The sequence below is a fragment of the Pinus tabuliformis genome, chromosome 1_1, assembly GCF_031772625.1.
Source record: "Pinus tabuliformis cultivar Carrire ecotype Pingquan chromosome 1_1, CPIR1, whole genome shotgun sequence".
Classification (NCBI taxonomy): Eukaryota; Viridiplantae; Streptophyta; class Pinopsida; order Pinales; family Pinaceae; genus Pinus; species Pinus tabuliformis.
In genome coordinates, this window is record NC_142297.1 from 454,160,230 (window position 1) to 454,167,361 (window position 7,132).

Genomic DNA, 7,132 nt, shown 5'->3' on the forward strand with positions numbered 1-7,132 from the left:
CAGGCTTGGTCAAGGGACATGCTTTGTAGAGCACCCATGGCTTAGAGACAGTGATCTACAACGCAGTTACTCCCACTCTAACTTGCGCTAATCCTCCTTAAGCTTAAAAGCCCATCTCTTTCTTGGACTTTTCCAATTTTTCTTCTGAAGTTGTTTGTTTAAATATCAATGTTTCTATGGTCTCGAAATCAACTTGTATCTCTTCTCCTAGCCCTACTTTGACCTTGATTATTTAGTGTTTCTTAAGAGTTTTCTTTATCATTATCAATTCATTGTCAAAGTTAGTTTATATCGATTAGTCTTTTGTGAAATGGAAGTGTCGTAAAGTCTTCATTTCTTTGAAAAAGAATCTGTCGTAAAGTCTTCGTTTCTTGTGAAAAGTATTGATTGATTGTTTATGCATCTAGTTATTTTTTGTTCATCTAAACACTAAATGGACTGAAAAGAAAAACTTGGATTTTGAATGCTTGATAGGAATAGCTAAGGAAATTGCATTAGGTGTGCTCTTTGCTCTTTGTCAAAGATTTGATTGCTCTATCCCTTACTAGCTATGATTTTGATTGTTATTTTTTGAATGCTTGATTGGAATAGCTAGGGAAATTGCATTAGGTGTGCTCTTTGCTCTTTGTCAAAGATTTGATTGCTCTATCCCTTACTAGCTATGATTTTCATTGTTAATTGAATGAAAGAATGTTTCTCATGTTAGTTGCATTCTATGAATTGCAAACATACATCATGTGGTGAACCCTGAAAGGTAATTCTTAAGAAGATCAACTTAAAAGTTATCTCAATTAACCTAATGGAGCATTGTAACTTAACACATAACATTTAGAGGTCTAGGCTAGAGACGTGTTCCAGCATCGTGAAACATAGCAGTTGTCGCTAATTTGTATGCGATACATTTTGAGTGTGATACCTCATTCCACGTACGTGAGTATATCATAGCTCATCCACATACCTTCGGGTATATAGGGCATTGTTACAGTATGTAAAGTATAAAGGAATGCTCTCACTGTGCGGTTTCACATTAGACAACGCTAACACAGATTGGGCCTCCACGTACTTTTGAGTATATATGGGAGGAATACATTAGGTTTCTATCGATCCTTAGGTAACCAATTCAACCACCTTGTACACTGTGATACACTGAACATAACATTCAGGGAGATTTCCTGCACGTATGTTAAGTCCTTGGTTTACTAAGGTAGTATATTGCAGTTCACAGTTACTTGGTAATCCTTTTGCCTAGATTATCCCTCTTTTGTTTTGTTATGTTATTTTGATTAAAATATAATTAATTGACTACGGATAACATCCTCCACATCACTCCTTAGTTGATCTTAGCTTGAAACATATGGCAACAACCCCAGAGTCCATCGATCAAGGAATTCCTTTTGATGGGAATCCTAGTCCTTTTCCTCCTTTCAGAAATATTGGTGCTCCTTTTATGGCTACATTGTCCCTTCTGAGACTTACCATCGGCTTTCCAGTATGGTTTTTCTCAACCTCCTTGGCCCCGCAACTGAATATTCCTACAACTGGACAAAATCAACCTCTAGTTGATCCTAAACTTGACCCTTTGCCTTCTTCTTTGATTGTTTCTTCCTCTCCTTCTTCTTCTTCGCCTAGTGAAAGTATTGGTACTAGTAACCAGGTGGCTAAGAAGAAGAAGAAAGGGAAGAAGAAGAAGAAGAAGAAAATTCAGTAGGGGGGAAACCAAGAAACCATTGCTTCGAATACAACTTCTGATTACAAACCATCCAATAAGCCTCACAAACTTCGATATCCATGCAAACTTTGTACGTGAGACCATCTTCTTCAAAATTGTTCTGGTATTCCTCAAATCTTAGAAGAATGGTCTTCTCGTTCACATCATCTTGTGCCATTAACTCCTGGAGATCATGCTGGTGACACACCATCAACTAGTGGTAGTAAAGTTCATGGAAAGAAGGGTAAGGTTAAGTTTCCCTATAGGTTATGCGTAGGGAATCATCCCATTCACCTTTGTCCCTATCTGGATGAGGCCAAAAAATTGTTGGATAACTGTCCTGCTTCACCACAACGACTTCCATCTGGTTACAGGAGACTCTCCCTTAATCCTTCACTAGTTGATAAAGTGACTGACCCAAATCAACCGTTGATCAAACCCACTCTCTCTAAATGTGAATCCCATGAGTCTATACCTGACCAATCACAGGTCGAGGAAACAGTTGACCCGATTTCACCTTCCGTTAATCGTACCTTTCCTGTAGAGAGTGAGTATGATACCAATTAGGTTATTTTCGTTTCTTCAGGTTCCAATGAGCTTGGAGGCAACCCTCCTGTTCGATCAGGACATGAGGAAAATCCTCCCGTTCTCATAACTCAAGGAGGTAATTCTCTCATTCTTATAGTACCCCCTCCAAGTAGTCTGGTCACTTCCTTTGATTGGAATTGACTGGGAGGTATTTGTCTTCCTTCTTATGTTCCTTTATAGATCATAATACAAGTTTATAATATGATTGTATCTGGCACTATTATAGACGAAGGTGCATATGTGAGTATCCTTTCCTCCATTTCTTGGCAAGCGCTCGGTTCGTCGCCACTTGTGCCTGTTACCCAGAATCTGTTGGCTTTTAACAGAGGAACTAGTCAACCATTAGTGATCCTTCCTCAGTTTCATATTACTTTGGGAGAAAAAATTGTTTATCTCAATGTGATGGTAGTCCCAAGCCCTTTAGATTACAATTTAATTCTTGGGGGCGACTATGTTTATGATGTGGGAGCTATTGTTTCAACACTCTTTCGAGTGATGTGTTTCCCGCATGAAGGCATAATTGTCACAATTGACCAACTTTCATTTCTCGGTCCAAATATGGCTTCCAGTCAACCATCTTCCCTAAATGGTCCTTTTGTCCCAATGTTATCTTCCTCGCCACGGGTCAATTATGTGGCAACCTGTTCCATGCCTACATCAACTGACGATCAATTCAGTGATGTTGTACATTATGTGTTGGGCCCATTGGAATCAGATCTCTCTAATGGATTCCTTTATATGTATCCCTTCCAGAGCATTGTTCTCCCATCTGATGAGAACCTCTTGGAAGTCATGACCTCTTACGGGTTGTGATCAAGGAATCATGAGGATAGTTCCTGGTCTTGTGTCAACCTCGTTAAAAAATGAAACAATGAACATGAGGAGAGTTCCTTGTTTTGTGTCAACCTCGTTAAAAAATGAAACAAAGGGTATGAGGATAGTTCCTTGTCTTGTGTCAAGCTCGTTAAAAAATGAAATAAGTAATATGAGGATAGTTCCTGGTCTTGTGTCAACCTCGTTAAAAAATGAAACAGGTCAAGGAATATGAGGATAGTTCTTTTACTATGTCAACCTCATTAAAAAATGAAACAGGTCCCAGAGCATAATTCCTTGTCTTGTGTCAAGCTCGTTAAAAACTGAAACAAGGAAGCAAAGGATAGTTCCTTGTCTTGTGTCAACCTCATTAAAAAATGAAACAAGGAATCTGAGTAGAGTTCCTTGTCTTGTGTCAAGCTCATTAAAAAATGAAACAAGGTCCCCTAGAACAAAGTTCCAATTCGAGTCTTTGATTAGATCTCGTAAAATCCCAGTCGAGTCTTTCACTTGATATCATAAATGAACCTTCATTCCATCCACCTGATAGCCATGAGTAGTCTACTTAGGTTAATGTAATGAAGCTTGGGGGGCATGCACCTAGAATTGAGTCATCATGTTAGGGGCATGTAAACCAATCTCAAGCATAGTGTTTTGTTTCGAGCTTGTGCAAAACTGAAACTGAATCCAAGCATAGTTTTTCGTTTCGAGCTTGTGAAAAAATGAAACTGAATCCAAGCATAGTTCCCTATGGTTCAAGCATGTGTAAAAATGAACCCATCTCCATTTTAACCCTCATGATTTCCATTCTATTAGCCTCTTCCATTAGATGAGCCTTGGTTTTTCTCCTTCCATCGTCAATATCTGCTTGGCCGATCATATGCTTTCACTTGGTTGTTTTACCTTTTTTGAGGAACAATTGTAATGAGTGGTATTATTAGCCAACCTCTTCACATAAATCAACATGTTTTGAGAAGTTCCAACATTACTGAAACTAGTTGCTATCCTAGACACCACTCATTCCTCAAAGAGGAGTCCTCTTTAAGCTCTTTTCAGACTCTCGAAATATGAAAATATTGTTGAGTGCTTGTCCTTTTCAACTCGTAAATGGATTGGAAATGACATCTACTCAGTATAAGTTTAACGCTTTTCCGGACTGAGATAGATTAATTACAAAAAAGGAATACGTTGATCGAACATGGTCAATAGGTTCTCTCTTGTATTATTTTATGCTTTTTCAGACTTGAGAGACAAATCTATGAAAAATAACTTATGGAGTTTTCTTTTTTTCCCTTTTCAAACTCTCTAAACATGAAAAGGATCGAGTTATCATTGTCGTTAAACTCGTTAAAACATCAAATAGCGACAAACTTGTCCATCATGACAAGTTTGAGTTTCACCTTCACTAGACTCGTTAAAACATCACATAGCGATGGATTCACCCAAAGGGTGGAATTATACAACAAGCATATGTTATCCTCCTCAAGCTTGATAAAAAATAAAGAGGTATTGGTCAACAATGACTGGGGAAAATGGGAAAAGGGGTAAACCACTTTATGTTAGCAGGTCGCTCTTGAACATGACACTTTCACTTCATCTTTGTGACTACTTGGGTTGGGTTATTTGCTTGATGGTTATCATACCTATGGTATATCATACCATCCATTACTTTGGTTTTGGGTCAGTGCTGCCAATTCATTTAGTGTCGTCGTGATGTTCAAGAGAAGTCACTCAACTAACTTCATCCTTTGCAATACTCATAAACCTTCATTTTCATGACCGCCATTCCTAAACCTTGTGTCATCAGTCACATTCCGTCTCCAAAAATCATTACACTCATTTCGTGTCATTGATGTGGGATACATCAAGGCCCTCCTGCGATGAGTCGCTTCTTGTCGACATCAGCACATTATCCAAGAAGTTGACTTAGAAACACCCTTTCAGTACCTTGGGGCTTGCATACATCAATGGAAAGTTTCTCACTTCTGGCGATAGGTTGACATCACTGGCCTTCAACCAAAAGACTTTGTATGGTGTTCGACATCAAAACACCTATTCACACCAAGCAAAATGTACTGCAATACCTTGAGAATCATTATCATTATCGGTGATCTCTCTCGCGTCTGTTAACGACTTACATCATTGGCTGGTAATCAGACGGTGTCTTCCCATGTTCGACTTGATCAAATATTCACATGGTTAGACTCATACTTGAGTGAACGATTGAACGAGATAGAAGACCCTAGATCTAGTTTCATCCATCTAGGCTGCGATTTTAGGAGAGTACTAAATCATCCATATGATGGCTTTACACTGATGGTCATCCCATCAAGGGTCTATATCTGTAGACGACTATCTATGTACATGTAATGAAAAGTTTATATGCTGAGCATGGCTATGCCTTCCCTAAAAAATTCATGAAAAATCCAAAATATCATGATATTATGTATTGTAATTGATGCAGGTCACCATCCGCTTCAGAACCTCCTCATCACATCGTAAATCATATCACTCAACATTATCATTTTTGACTTCATGCTTTAGGGGGAAATTGTTACAGGTCTATTTGGTCACATCACTCCCATCATTAATATCAATACTTTTAGGGCTCATCAAACCCTAATTCAATTGCTACATTCCCTAGAAAATTCATCACATTGAATGCCATCATTCCTGAGAGTTTCCTGGACTGAAGACATCCTAAAATGACTCCTTTAGGCACCAGCATAGCCTTGGTCAGGGGTAAATGCACTGCAGAGAACTTAGGCCCATTCAAGCTTGATCTGCAGAACACTAGTACCACTTTGAGCTATGCTGGGCGAGATTAAGTGAAATCTTCATAGGGTTCTGCGAATATTCCTACATTCTAGACCATTGTATAAGATTCCCACTTCTTATCCTTTCCTATGAGCTCGAAATCTGATAGGGAATGAATCAAATAACCTCCTATCCTCTCATCCCTTCCTCCATGGAAACTAACTCCCAAATTGGAAAGCCATTCAATGCCCAATTTATGACAAAACCACCTCCATTTCCCTATAAATTGAGCACTCATCATAGTGATCAGGGGTTGGACTTTGAAGAATTATAAGGAGATACTATTGGTTTGAGGTTTGAGATCATAATCAAGTATTGTTATGCTATCAAAGTGTTGTTATTTTGATGTGATGAAGGATGGAACTCAAGCTGGATGAGTGACATGGGATCAAACTTCTTTGGTTGTAACTCTTCCTTCTACTTAATAAAGTTGTTTACACCTTTTCCCATATTCTTGTATTTATGTATGATGATTATATGTGTAAATGCTTTCGATTCCATTTTATTATAGTAGATATATTTCTTGCTTTGATTGGTTTTTTTCCTCTGTTTATGATTACAGGTACTGATCGAGCAGATTTAGTTCAAGAAGGAGCGATGAGAGCTATTCAAAGGAGACAAAAGGGAAGCGAAAGATAACAAGTAGGTCCCTTGTCTTATTTATATTCTATAAGAAAAGGTTAAACTCTTTAATTATGTTGTTCTAAGTGTAGCTACCCACTTAGGGAAAATGTGTTTATCCGTAGATGCAAAATTTCACATAACAGGGGATGCTTAGGCCTAGTCCTGAGCTTGATTTTTATTTATCAGCATTTTTATCATGTCCTTAATGAATTCTGAACGTTGTAGCAAGTTCTAGGTAGAGGTCGAGATTCTGGGCTAGAAAAGTGGCTTAAATCCCGGGGTCGCTTGCACATAATTGGAAATTGTGGTCCACATTCGTTGGTAGGCAGGCTTGTGAGAGTGATTTTAGCTTGTTGGTCACTCCCTTTCCCATAGCATGCAAGCGACTATGGCCTAAGAGATCCAAAATAGCATTGGGACCTAGGGACAGGATGTATGAGTGTTTGACTTGTCTCCTGAGGGTTATGTTGATGATGTTGGATGATTATGTGTGATGTTTCGTCGATTTCACTTCCTTAAGGTCACATAGGAGGTCGAATTTGAGCATAGTATCCTCTCATATCATGTTTACCCCAGTTGGCA